Raw genomic sequence first — 15093 nt, 5'->3', positions numbered from 1 at the left:
CATTCCTAGTTCCATACATTTACTTGCAAGATTTAAGATTTGTTATAGCTGGATAGAATTTTAAAAAGAATCTGAGAAATAGAAGTAGATTAAGTTAAAAAAAAACAAAGTATTTTAATACCTATAAATTCTCTATCTAGAGAGAGAAAATGGCTATCATATCAAATGGACTGACAGTAACAACAAATACTAGTCCAGGCTATATATTCCAAATGTAAATTTCAAAATGGAGAACATATTTATCCTATAAAAGAATATATATCTGTATATATACATATTTGGCGGTGGTTGTACCTTTTTTCCCACTCAGATTGCATTCCCTCCCTCTTACTCTCCTAAAGGGTTAGAAAAACTATCATCAATGATAGGAAGCAGCTGCAGGGAAGCAGCACCTAGAGCCAACTTCATGCTCAGGAAGGAGCACTATATACATTACCTCCTCATGGTCTCAGCTTCTCTATTCAATCAGAGGAACTTCTCTAGTTAGGAACTATAGAAATGATTCCTAAATTATAGTCTTAAGAATATAATTCTTTAGTATAGCTCTTCTTATTTTTATTGTAGTTCTGTATACGATGTTTACAACAAGACAAAAGTAAAACAAAACAAAAAATAAAAGAAAACAATAAAAGCATATACATGACTTTTCCCAAGGCTGCAAATAGTATCAAAACAGAAACAAACATACCATAAGTAAAATTTTTTAACAATTAGGATTAGTTAAATAAGTTTTACTATTTAGTAATTCTTTCTTCCCATATTTAAAATTGACAAGGAAATTTCAATAACTCAATAATCTTTGGATAAAATATAGATATTGTATTTTATGTCCATACAGGATTATAATAGCATGTAATAATATTTAAACCATTTTAATCCATAGGTGTATATTAATCAGAAATATCCTATCTAACCTGAAGTGTGTTTTTTGCCCTTGCTCAAGGATAAGCTTGTACACACCCAGTTGGTGAATTACTAGCAGGATGGAGTTTGCAAAGCTCCGAAGTTCTGCACTGAGTAACCTTGCTCTTTCTCATCCACCAGGGAGAAAGCACATTCATTCTTTCACTGTGCCTTCTGTACTCTAGGCTTTATTTATATATATATTGTTTACCAAGCTATATCTGTTTAGTTTGTGTTTCCAACTTTCCATCAAGCATGTGAGTGATTGCTCTTTTGTCAGGCTTTCCCTGTTTTAATCTAATACCCAGAGCAAGCAAGCAACTAGAAAGAGTGTTCTAAGCTGAGAAAATATTACTGCATTACTGAGTTGCTATGGTACTTCTTGCTTTAAGAACATTAATGAGTCTCCTCTGGTTTCAAGCTCATATGCCTGGGTCAAACACACTTCTTTAAGGCCAGAGTGCAATTTTTCAACCTTTCCTTCTTATGCTGCTTTATAGTATATCGGTTAACCTTTCATGCTACAACTCTTAAAAGGCCTTTTGTACCCACACATAAATGGCTGAGGTGTGTAGCCTCTTTATCATTATTGAACATCGCATGCAACTTTGCCTAGAAAGTCATCTCATTTCCCATGTACTGTAATTGTAATTAAAATTTGTCAATCTCTCCCATCAAATCTATCATTCTTCAGAGTAGTAAGGATTCACTATACATCCAGTGCAATATCTAGAGCATTATACTTAATAAGTGTTGGTGGAGTGAAGATGGATAAACTGTGATCTAATCATATAACCACCCATAACTTGTTATATCTTTGAGGAATATCACTATACACGATTACTTCTAAACCACACAATGCAGAATGCATCTAAGGGTTGTCAGTAAGTCTCTCTGCTCTTGTATTCTCAGCTTCTTCTATATTTCCTGCTCTTGAATTTTTAGCATTTTAATTTTTTTAAATTCATACATTTAATAGAGTAGTGTATTTAGTGAAGATTTGCTACCTCTGTGGCAGTTTCAAAAGGACAATGGGAAGACATGAGTGACATAGCACCGCTCAAGTAACAAAATGACTAAGGACAAGCATCATTTATCATGCTCCAACTTAGCCTTAAATTATGATGGAAATACACAGAGATTCTATTCTGCTGATTGCATTCAAATGTAGTCCTGCTTCCACGTGGCAGTCAGTTCAGCTCAGACACCCTAAATTAACGTTATTAAAGAACAAAAAAGGAGTTGTGAATGACGAAAATGGAATTTAAAAAATCACTTCAGAGTGAAATATGTTAATTATTTTGCTTTTATGTGAACAAAACAGTTACACACATTAATCTTTTGCTAATAAAAGTTTATTATACATGTATATTTATTAAAAAGGCTGTGATATTCTGTGACAAGATATGTCACAGAATGAACATGTTCTTCTGATCATGTGCGTTGCTTATTTACACAGTATCACCAAACTTTGAAATAACATTATATTCACTTATTCACATTTCCCACATGTATTGAAGCCCAAAAATAGAGCTTCTGTTGTGGAAGATGGTAGAAAAGATACAATAATTAATAATACATCTCAGATTTTACTGTTGAAAATTTAAAGTAATTAAATTAGTATTGATAAGAATAGATCCTGGTAGATGTTCATAGTAGATCTCATAAAATTAACTTTGCTTTCTTATTTTGTTGTTTCTTTGTTTGCTATTCTTGTGGGGTTTGTTTTGATTTTGATTTTCTCTTTGGAGGGTAATTTTGATTATGAGAAAAGAAAAAATAGATAGATCTCCTCCACCTCCTGTCTCTATTTGAACATTGCTTTCTCTATCATCAGCATCCCTCATGAGGGGGATATAACACATCTGTTATAACTGAGTAACATACATTGATTATCATAATCAACTAAAGTGCAAAGTTTTCCTTAAGATTCCATCTTAGTTTGTTGTTTTATCTTTTCACACAAAGTATTTTTCCTAACATAAACTTCTGTGTGCTGTTTAATTATTTCTACTTGCCCCTAAACTGTGTCAAACACAGAGAGCAGTATCTTCTATACAGTTTAATCTTTCAAAGTGCATCACTTGTTAAAATAAATATCATTTAGCATCTTATTGGCTTCTATTATTTGCTATATGCACTTAAATTTCCTCCAGTTCTTTTTAACAGCTATCTATGGCATTTGTTTTGTGTTGAATAGTATTCTAGCTTTTGGTGCAACACCATATATTTATTCATTTACCTGTTGATTGACATACTGATTTTTGCAAGCTTTGACTAAGGTGAAGAATGTTTGTAGGAACAAACATTCAAGAGGAGATTTCATGCAAAAAACATAGTTTTTAAATTTTATGATGTATATTACAAAGAGCTTGATTATTTATTTTAACTCTAAGACCATGCTTTGTTGTGTGAAAAATATCTAAACTCTGGAGTGTAGTAGTGGCATTTTGTCTTTTCACCAGAAGATGGTTATGAAGGTTTTATTGTATGTTGGACTCCAGACATCAGTTCTTGCAATTAACATTCCCATTTAAGATGCTGCATATTTTCATATATTAATGTGTTATCTTTAATTTTGTTTGGGGAAATACTTGCTGAGATTTTTTAGGTTTACTCTTTAATTAGGGTGAATCTGTTTCCTGTTAAGCTGTAAGTGTTCTTTGAATATTTAGAAATACAATCTAGATGAGCATGGCACTGTCAAAACCTTATTTCTTAATTTTTCATTCTATATATCTTTGCCTACTTTATTACTATTGATACTGAAAAGTAAGTAATTGTTGATAGTAAGAAGTCTTCAGAGCGTGGGAGTTGGATGATGGTTAAAAGTTTTGGCTAAGCTGTCAGAAGACCGGATATGATTCCATTACAACTCAAATCTATAACTAAAGTTCCAGGTGTAGATGGGAACAACAACCATACACACTCAAACTAATAGAAGAGGAAAGAGGAAATTTATTCTTTTTGTGTTAACATAAAAGCTCAAGTTTAATAGCATACAGTCTGATGTTATTTGTAATACATTCGTAAATATGCATTAGCGATTTGAAATTCAACTCCATTCCTAGTTTGCTGAGGTTGTTTTTAATATATAATAAATAGCTGTTGAATTTTGTCAAAGTTCTTTTCTGTGTATATTGATATGATAATATGATTTTACTGATTTAGTTTGTTGATTTGACGGGCTACATTAATTTATATTTAAAATGCAGAACCATCTTACGTGGTGAAGTTAAATTTCTTTTTTTCCTCTTTTATATAAGAAGATGATTTTAAAATTAATTCTAATGCTTTGATGATAACAACTGACCAAAGCCTTTTAAAGGATGTTGAGAACTGGCAAACATACAAGGAATGAATTTCTGATCTTCTGAGATATTATGGGCCATGAATCCCTTTGGGAATCTAGTGAAAGTTCATGCACTTTGAGGAAAAATAAAGGTTGATTAAATCAACACATTTTGCATATAATTTCCACTTTGCACTGAGAAAGTAAATATGATCAGTGCCCTATTCTAAAACAGCAACTTCAACTGAAGCAGAAAAGGGCTCAAAGAGTTAAGTTTTTTTTTAAATAAAATGTAATGAAAGCAATTAAAGCTCCTAGGGAATTGATATTTGCTAAAGAGATTCATAACAATTAATGGAAAGAGTGGTTGCCTTGAAGATATTTAACATAAAATTTCATGTGCTTTATTAATTTATAGAAATAAATATGTACATGTTGTCTGGTGACCACTGTAATTCCCATTCCATGCTATAAAAGCTTAAACTAGAGAAACAACTTCACTTTAAACTGTGGGATCAATATTCCTATGATAATACTACAAGTCACTTTACTTATTTACCTATTGGCTCATATATCACTGATGTGATACTATTCCTTAGATAGCAATTTCATGGATAACGAGGATTGTTTAAAATTCTGAAATGCAAGTGAAAATTTCCACCTGTGTCTTTTTGTCCATGCTTTCTTTTCTGGAATATTCTGGGAAATGTAATCCTGGGTCTAAGGCTTAGCTAACACAATTCACCTCATCAGTTCTAGTGAGACTTCAGATAGATAATATCACTCAGTTCTCTACTCTTTATACATCCAGTAAAGGATCCAAGCTATAGTTCACTCACGCAAGCTCTGTGGTCAATACTTCCTGGTAGATTGTGAGTTCTTTAGACAGGAGCTTAGTGTTATTTATTTTTCTTCAGCCATGGTGTAACTCACAGAAGCTAGCCCTGGAGTCTTGACTGAATCAAACCATTTCATTGTTTACCTCTATAAATGTAATCATTTCATCAAATTAGGGGAACTATTCTTTGTGGATAATTTCTAAGAGGTCAAGGCAGTAGAGAAGCCATATTTATTCAATGCACCACTGAAAACCCAACCCTGAAGTTGGCATTTGGTGTAGATAATCAATAAATAATGCGGAGTGACTTTTGAATCAATTAATTTAAATGACCATGAAGGGTTCCTAAGTAATATATTGCTCCAAGGAAACCATTGTGTTAGTTGGTGCTGGGAATCAAATCTGTCTTTGACTAACAAGTATTTCTCTTCTGATTCTGTAAATAACATAAGAAATCATTTTCAATAGATTGTCCAGCCATGCTGTCTGTTTATCCATCAGACCAGTTGTGAGGAGTTAATAAAGACAGTCCACAGTTCTATATATCACAGCTATTATGCATGAAAAAAAACAATCACAGGAAACTGGTGAAGGTAACTCAGAGGGAAATGCCTTAAGAAAAGGCACAGATCACACAATTATGCTCATTTAAAATTCAAGACCTTATGGAGGGAACTCAATTCAGAGTGGAAGCTTAGACATCATTGTATGAAAATGGCAAGAAGCCACTGGTTAAAGGTGAAGAATATCTTGGGAAAAGAGCTTACCATGAGGACAATGAAAGAAATGAAAGGCACAAAGAATTTCAGGCACTGAAAGGAAAAGGAGATTGTGTAACCACTACTACTGTACCCACACAAACTAGACCCCTCCAGGAACAGTTTGATCTAATATTTCTTGTTAAAATACAAGTTCAATTCAGGCTTTAAAACTAGCCTCCTTAGACATCTCCTTCCAGTCATCACTGAAATACTTCCTTCATCATCTAGGCTTGTCGTCTCTTTTCTGTTTGCTGCACTCTGTCCTTACTAGGCCCGTAAAAGTTTACCAGCATCAGAAAAACCAGAACCCTGTGCTCCAAAACCTAGACATGAGAAGACTGAGAGGCAAGCAATTACGTGGATGTAAGAGAGAAAAAATGACACACTCTGGCTGATCTGTTGTCATTCAGGAAATTTTTGCACCAGGGATAAGAGCAAAATTGTTAATAGAACAATGGGTTTTTCTAAAGACATCTTGTCAAAGATAGTAAATAAATCATGTTTACTCAAAGCCAAAGATGATGGATAACCTTCAGGTTTCTAGGACACTCTTAATCTAAGCAATAAGGCTCACAAATCTACCTCATAATTTTGTTTAGAAAAGAAAATCATCTTTACTTTTAACCTTGTTATAAACTTCATTCCAGAATGATGTTTAAAGCTGGGGGTAAGGAGGCTGGCTTTAGAAGCCTTTAGAGATAAAAGCAGAGAGTCTACGTGTCCATTGTAAAGACTCGTAAGTGTGACTGTCCCATGAGAAGACCACACTCCTGCCACCAGGCATGTTTTCTTTTCTTGGAGTGCCTTTCACTCTTCCTTTAATAAATTCAGTTTTCTTTCATATTGACAACATCTGAAATCCTCACTGAAATTCATTTTTTTTGAAGCTTTGAGTCCTTTTTGTCTGAATAGAGGTCATTTCCAAAAGGAAAGGGAATTTGAGGCCACTGAGGGGTCTGGGGCTGACTAGAGCTGTGTGTCTGTCCCTATTGTAGCGACAAAACAAAATCTCTACAAGATGCTGGTGTTTACACTGGCCTTAATGCGTTATTGGTGGATTAATCTCCAAATGAGCTGTTTTCTACTCACTGATACTTTTTAGATATTTTAAATTTCAAATATTTCCACATCCTTTACTAATTGAATCCAGGGTTTTCTAGTGCATGAAAGATAAAGGCTATCTATAATCCAATGTTTGATATCAAAAGAGGTTTATAGAATTTGTTGTCACGATCCCATGAAGCTTTTGTTAAAATAACCCACGTACTTTTCTAGCATTAAGATGCAGACTTATTTCAGTTTCTTGAACAAAACTCCCATTTCCCCTCTACTTGTCTTTTCCTTAAATTCTCTTCCCTCTTCTGAATACTTCTTTCCCACTCCTCTTTTTTATGGAGCTAGTTCAGGACATATTAAGTCTGTGCAGACAATTATAAAACCTGAGATTCACAGGGTATATGTAAACAAGCATATCTGTTGGATGTTTGGGAGAATATTCTTCTTAGGATCAATGATTCCAAGGCAGTATTTCTCAAGGCCCTAAGTGTTCTGTTGGGTTCTATCCTTCCATTGCAGATTTTTCAGCATTCTCCCAACTCATGGCCTTTATAAAATCACATTTTCAAATGTTATATACATATATACATTTGGTTTTTTTGGTGGTGATGAAAATTTATTCAATCAACTATTAACTTATATTTGTAATAAAAAATGGTACTACAGTGTTGTTGTCTTCCAGTTGGGGTAATCAGTTTGCATAGGCTTCAGCAGAGAAACCTCAACAGCTGACAGGAATGTATTTCTGGGAGCACTGCATTTGATTTTCAGCATGTAACATGAGGGGTCTTGCTTGTTGGGGTTTATGACCTGCCCGGTATCCCACAACCAGCAAGCCCCAAAGATAATCATACAGAGGACTCCATAAGCTTATAAACTGATTGACCCTTAGCTCTGACTACTTATTAGCTCTTATAACATAACATATATTACCCCATTATCCTTACCTACGTTAGCAACATGACTCAGTACCTTTTCTAGCTGGGCAGCTCACATGTTGCTTCTTCAGTGATCTGGGCTGGACTTGGGAGGGAGCTTCCTGCTTCCCAGAATACTCCCGTTCTCTTGGCTCCACCTCTACTTCCTGTCTGGTTTTCCCACCTATACTTCCTGCCTGGCCAATCAGCATTTACTTAAAATATGATTGACAGATTACAGACAATTCTCCCACACCAGCAGCATATAAAAACAAGCTATGTCCTAGGACTTTCCCTTTTCCGTCATGAGTCATGATGGTACCCATAAACAGTCGACAAATTAATATGATGTAGCAGGTAAATATATTAGAACATTATTTTTTATATTAAAAGAGTGAAATTGTGGTGAGTTAGATGGTCAAGCAGATAAGGGCACCTGAGGGGTAAGTCTGGCAAACTGAATTTGAACCCTTGAACCTATGCAAGCTTATGAGAGAAAAGATTCCACAAAGGTGTTTTTTGACCATCACAAGCATGCAATAGCCAAGGCACCTGTGTGTCAATACTTACTTGGGAGTTTTATCTTGGACACAATCTCCTTTCCATACAAATAATCAATTTAGTTAATTCTTTAATTAATTTTTAAATAGTACGGTTAATTCTGCCAACCACGGCTAAGTGACTAGAACAGGAGTTGTTCTCAAACATAGAAGTTACAAATTAAAGCTGTTCTGAAGGTAGTTCACTAATTATTAGAGTGAGGAGAGGTTAAATAAAAGAAAGAAGACTTGATTGTTTCACACTTTCTATGGGTTGAAATATCACTTTGAAACTCATTAGATGAAAAATCAAATACATATTTGAAGACTTTAAAGTCATATAAAGCATTTGTTTATCTAACTGTGGTATTCTTTGTGGTTTTGTGTTTTTTGAGACAGGGTTTCTCTGTGTAACAGCCCTGGGTATCCTGAAACTCACTTTGTAGACCCGGCTTCCTTGAACTTGAACTCACAGAGATCACCTTGTCTTTGCCCTTGAGGGCTGGAATTAAAAGCATGTGTCACAATACCCAGCTATATTTCATTAACCTCTAACAGTCTCTAATATCACGAAACTGGACTGTAACCACATAATTCTTTCCTCCCTTCCTTTTATTTTTTTCCCTTTTTCAGATGTCAAAGGTTTTTATGTCACTTGTTATTATAATTACTAAATAATGCTATTGGAAGAAAATAATGGACTTTACTGTGGCATTCCCAAATGTGCATAAATTGGAATCTCTAGAATTACATCCTCATGTGATTTAAAATCTATACACCTGGATCTTTTCTTTGGTAATTACACTTTAAATGATATTATTAATATTTAATTTTAGAGGTACATTACTAATTTAATAAATAAAAAAATAACCTGAGAATATAATCTCTATCCAAAATCATGTTATGTCAGCAGTCTGTCATTTAATGCATCTGCCATCATCAATATTTGATTTATCTAATATTTGTTCAAATTACAAAACGTTGGCAAACAAATCACTGTTCCTTCACATAATCGTCATGTTCCAGAGTGCATATTATTATTTTTCCTTCTACACTCAGAGTCTATGGAATACTCTGTTATTGTGTGCCTCTCCATATGTAAATGTATATGTTTGTGTGTGTTCATATTTACATATTTATACACACTGAGATATTTCTCAGAATGCATACTTGTGAACATTGGTTACCTAGTTGAGTTGTAATGTGCCTTCATAATACTCTGTATGTAGTTTTGAGGATTATTTATTTATTCCATTTCTGAGGAAAATCTGTGGTAGAGCAGAAGAGTTCATTTCATATTGTGGCAGATAGCAAGCAGAGAGAAGTGAAACACCATTATGTCACTAATCTTGTAACAGATTGATTTATTCATTAGACTAGAGCCCACAAAATATCCTTGTCTGTGGGATACACAAGTGCAATTTACTAAACTTTTAGGAACTTTTCGTCCAACCATTTGAAAACCAAAACTTACTAATCCCACGTAGACGCAGAACATCTTAGAAGAATAGCAGATAGATAAACACTGTAGAAATGGCTTAACCCATGGCTAAGAAATCGTAAAGTTGTTATGAAGCATGGATTTTCCTTTAGTAAATGTACATATTCAGTAAAAGAGTAGAAATACATTATCAAAGGATTGTAGCGAATTGATCACATATACATTGTCTCTCTTCTACAGCAAAATCAAAGGTAGTCTTGATGTCCAGTGTAAGCAAAGGTGGCTTCATACAGTTCTGTCATTTAAATAGAGTGGTTCTTTGTAGCTAAATAATGGTTGACTTAACGTGAAATGAATTCTTTAAATCCCTATATAATTGATTTAATATTTAAGGCCCAGAAGTAGTTACCTATAGTAAAAGCTTGATCTTGGAAATTAGAGACTTAATAAAGAAATTTACATTCTTTTCTAAGAAATAAAAAGTTATAATTTTTCTTTAAATTTAAAAAGATTTTCTAATAAAAAGAAGGCTACATAAGTGGATAATTATTCCTGTGTTTTTAAAGAAACAAATCTGTTCCATGGATACTATAATTCTTGATTCTGTGGTTTTTAATCTCAGTTACGGCATATATCAACATGATGTTTAGCAATTGCTAAAACATCCAGGGGAAAATAAAAAGTGGCTCCTTATAGATTTTTTTGTTTTAAGATGCTTAATTTGTAAAACAATATTTACTACTCTATAAGGCCAGTCAATATCATTACCCTACACTACTCTATAGTCTTGGAAACTTCATTTAATATAGCCAGAAACTCTAAACTCTCCTTAATATTTTTAATGGACATATTTCTTAAACTGTTACATTCCAATTATTTTTGCTTAGAAACAGAGTGGGAGGTTTCTGGAGACAGAATTCAAGCCTCGTGCTAATTATCTGAAATTCAATTTGTTGTCTACATCCCTTTAGAAATGTGAGTTCTGTAGTATGCAATATTCATAATATGACTAGGTACCTCATATGAGAGTAATTTAATTGTCAGTGCTGCTCAAGCATTGTTTAATGAATTCTTAACAGTTTGAAAGGCAAGCTGTTGGAAGGCCGTTATTAAATTTCATATTTGTGTTGCAGTTTTCTTTACCATTACTTCATCTATTTAGGCTTTTGATAACATTAACTTTTTAAAAAATAGAACCTTTGCATAAGCAAACAATAAGTTCTTATATACTCACAAAATAGAATAAATTCATTTTAAGGCATGCTTGGGACTGGTCACAGGATAATGGTTATATGGGTCTGTAAGATACACTACAGATTCATAAAACAAATGGATTAATTACTCACTAACTCACTCAGTAGCAAAAATAAAGAATGATCTGTTAAAGGCACAGAAGAGGAACTCGGATAATTACAATAAGAACTCATCTTAGCTGTTAAATAGGTTAATAAGTTGCAACCACTAACATTTAGAAAAATTACACAAGGCACACTTTGTTTATTTCATTTGTCACAGAAATGAACATAGACATTATCCCTGTGTTACTCTGTTGTGAAAGTTCAGCATGACATCAAAAAGAACAATTTTATGGGGGTTTATTTTCCAAAGATTAGCCAAAAGATATATAAAGAGGTTAATTGCTTGATGAGTGAAAGAAGACAAACAAAATGTAAGATTCACATTTAAAAATGGCCATGATTATGAGTGCTGACTAATAACCCTTTGCAAAAAGAATTTCCATTTATATGTCTTTGAACATTTTCCTGAACTCTAAAGCATCTTGAATAACTTGTGATTTTACTGTTGTCAAGAAACTCATAATAGTGCCATGTTGTGAATGTGAGCAGTACCAAAGAGTAGAGAAGGGAAGGTCAACATTGACCAGGTTCTTGAGAAGGACCCCTAAAGAGAAGCCGCTGAGAAGGTCAAAACCCAAAACTTATAGATAGAAAAGGAAGAACACTAGCAAAAAGTTCTAAATCAATAGATTTGTGTATATTTAATAAAATATATCAGGTCAATGAGGATTTGATGGAAAGGCAATTAAAAAATACCTGCATCCCAAAGTGAAGGTTGATCAGTTATCAAGCACATCAAGATGATGTCTGTTTTGACTTTTGGGGGAAGCCATATTGGATTTGTTTTATTCTGAACTTGAATTCATTATAAAAATGTTATCCAGGAAGACAGAATGACAGCAAAGGACAGTTATCAAATTGAGTGTCTCAGTGATAGACACTCGGATTTAACATATCTCTGTAGAATTTAAATTATTGTCTCAGACCAAAGTTTGTGTGACATGTTACAAAGGTCTTCTGAAAACACTCTGTGATAGTTAGCTTTTTGGTAACTAATAATCTTTTCTACATGTTTCATGCTTCAGAGTCCCGTCTCCTAAACACAGATTGCCATGGCACATAAACTCGGCTTATCAACTCTCAAACTGTACTCCCGTCTTCCACGAGCAGTTGATGTCTAGAAATTTGAGCATGGGTAAAACACTCAAACATTTATACAAACTAGATATGAAGGAGACTAAACACCTAGTACCTATGCTTAGGAATCTGCATGGCATTAAATTCAGATAGACTTAGGAGAAACAGCAAAATCTTATAATAAACATGAAATAGATATTTTGAAGTCCCTATCCTATCTAAAAACACTATAGTTCTGAATGTGACTCAGATATACAAAACAAAGCTGACTACAATTAAATTAGATACTAACAACTAGATTACCCCTAGCATTCCTTGCTTGGAAGATTTTTTTTTATGGATAAGTATATGCAAAGTCTTGGCTATAGTTTAAGAACTTAGTAAATTTACGTTTTGTTATAAGGTGTTTTCACTGTGTTCTTCATATCATAAATGATATCCTTTTTTAGACTTTATATTTTGAGAGTTAAAATTGAAGGGTTTAGTTTTGATAATTCAAGGGAAAATTTGATAGTATGATTTTTGTGTCTAGTATTCCTTATACTAGTATGATAATGAGAATTATATACCACTTTAAGTGTTACTACCCCTTCACTTGTTTTCTACCTAATGACTCCTTCTATCTTCTAGATCTTTGATGCAAACTGTACATGAAATCATCTTGTTGAATGAAGCAGTATGCAGAGGGATGCTTACACAATGGCTTCCAATTTAATGATCGTATGGGAATCCTTAGTGTGCAAACGAGTGGGTTCCTGATTATTATGCCTTCTCTTGGGCTATTTTTCATACAATTTTCTGTCTTATTCACCTTCAATGAGATAGTTTTTATTTTATATTGTTATTTTTATTTTGTTAATTCACCTATAAAAAGGCACAGACTTAGAGATTGGATACGAAAACAGGATCCAACATTCTGCTGTTTACAAGAAACACACCTCAACCACAAAGACAGACATCTACTCAGAGTAAAGGGCTAGGAAAAGGTTTTCCAAGCAAATGGACCTAAGAAACAAGCAGGTGTGGCCATTCTAATACCTAAAAAAAATTGACTTCAAACTAAAATCTATCAGGAGAGATAGAGATGGACATTTCATACTCATAACAGGAACAATTCATCAGGAGGAAGTCTCAATCCTGAATATCTATTCCCCTAATATAAAGGCACCCACTTATGTAAAAGAAACACTTCTAGAACTCAAGGCAGTCATCAAACCACACACACTAATAGTAGGAGACTTCAACACTCCTCTCTCACCAATGGACAGGTCAATCAGACAGAAATCCAACAGAGAAATAAGAGAATTCTTGGAGGTATTGAATCAAATGGACTTAACAGATATCTATAGAACATTCCACCCAAATAGGAAAGAATATACCTTCTCTGCAGCCCATGGAACCTTCTCAAAAATTGACCACATACTTGGTAACAAAGCAAACTTCCACAGATACAAAAAAATATTAGTAACCACCTGTGTTTTGTCAGATCATGTTTAACCATGGGTTAAAGTTAAAATTCAACAACAATGCTACCCCCAGGAGGCCAACAAACTCATGGAAGTTGAACAGTCAACTACTAAATCACCCCTGGGTCAAGGAAGAAATTAAGAAAGAAATTAAAGTCTTCCTTGAATTTAATGAAAATAAAGACACAACATACTCAAACCTATGGGACACTATGAAATCAATGCTAAGAGGAAAGTTCATAGCACTAAGTGCCCAATTAAAGAAAACAGAGAAAGCACATATTGGAGACTTAACAGCACACTTGAAAGCTCTAGAAAGAAAAAGAAGCAGATTCATTCAGGAGGAGTAGAAGATTAGAAATAATCAAACTGAGGGCTGAAATCAACAAAATAGAAACACAGAAAACAATTCAAAGAATTAATGAAAAAAAAGCTGGTCTTGGAGAAATTCAACAAGACTGACAAACTCCTAGCCAAACTAATCAAATGGCAGAGAGAGAACATGCAAATTAATAAGATCAGAAATGAAAAGGGAGACATAACCACAGACACGGAGGAAATTCAGAGAATCCTTAGATCTTACTACAAAAGCCTGTACGCCACAAAACTGGAAAATGTAAAAGAAGAGGACATTTTTTTAAATAAGTATCATATACCAAAGTTGAACCAAGACGAGGTGAACAATCTAAATAGACCTGTCAGTTGTGAAGAATTAGAAGCTGTTATCAAAAAAACTCCCTAGTAAAAAAAGCCCAGGGCCAGATGGTTTCAATGCAGAATTCTACCAGAACTTCCAGGAAGAGCTAATAACTACACTCCTTAATGTATGTCACAATATAGAAACAGAAGAGTTATTGCCAAACTCTTTCTATGAAGCTACAGTTACTCTAATACCAAAACCACAAAAAGACACAACCAAGAAAGAGAATTACAGGCCAATCTCACTCATGAACATCGAAGCAAAAATTCTCAACAAAATCCTGGCAAGCCGATCCAAGAACACATTAGAAAAATCATCCATTATGATCAGGTGGGCTTCATTCCAGAGATGCAGGGCTGGTTCAACATACACAAATCTATCAATGTAATCCATCATATAAATAAACTGAAAGAAAAAAATCACATGATTATTTCATTGGATGCTGAAAAAGCATTTGACAAAATTCAACACCCATTTATGATAAAGGTGTTGGAGAGATTGGCGATACAAGGATCATACCTAAATATAATAAAAGCAATATACAGCAAGCCGACAGCTAACATCAAACTGAATGGAGAGACACTCAAAGCCATTCCACTAAAATCAGGAACATGACAAGGCTGTCCACTCTCTCCATACCTCTTCAATATAGTGCTTGAAGTTCTAGCAATAGCAATAAGACAACATAAGGGGATCAAGGGGATTCAAATTGGAAAGGATGAAGTTAAACTTTTGTTATTTGCAG

The 15093-nt window shown here is 33.9% G+C and overlaps 1 non-coding gene across 1 annotated transcript; it reads right to left on the bottom strand.

Annotated features, from left to right (window-relative positions):
- Positions 1 to 301: 301 nt before the first annotated feature.
- On the bottom strand, positions 302 to 520 carry LOC125392496 (small nucleolar RNA U3). The gene has a single exon (XR_007229554.1). It is a non-coding gene; the product is annotated as a small nucleolar RNA U3 (small nucleolar RNA).
- Positions 521 to 15093: the final 14573 nt, after the last annotated feature.

This window comes from Myodes glareolus, chromosome 12, assembly GCF_982192425.1.
Source record: "Myodes glareolus chromosome 12, mMyoGla1.1, whole genome shotgun sequence".
Taxonomy (NCBI): domain Eukaryota; kingdom Metazoa; phylum Chordata; class Mammalia; order Rodentia; family Cricetidae; genus Myodes; species Myodes glareolus.
The sequence above is the reverse complement of the archived record's forward strand: the minus strand, read 5'-3'. Positions and strand labels throughout refer to the sequence as shown.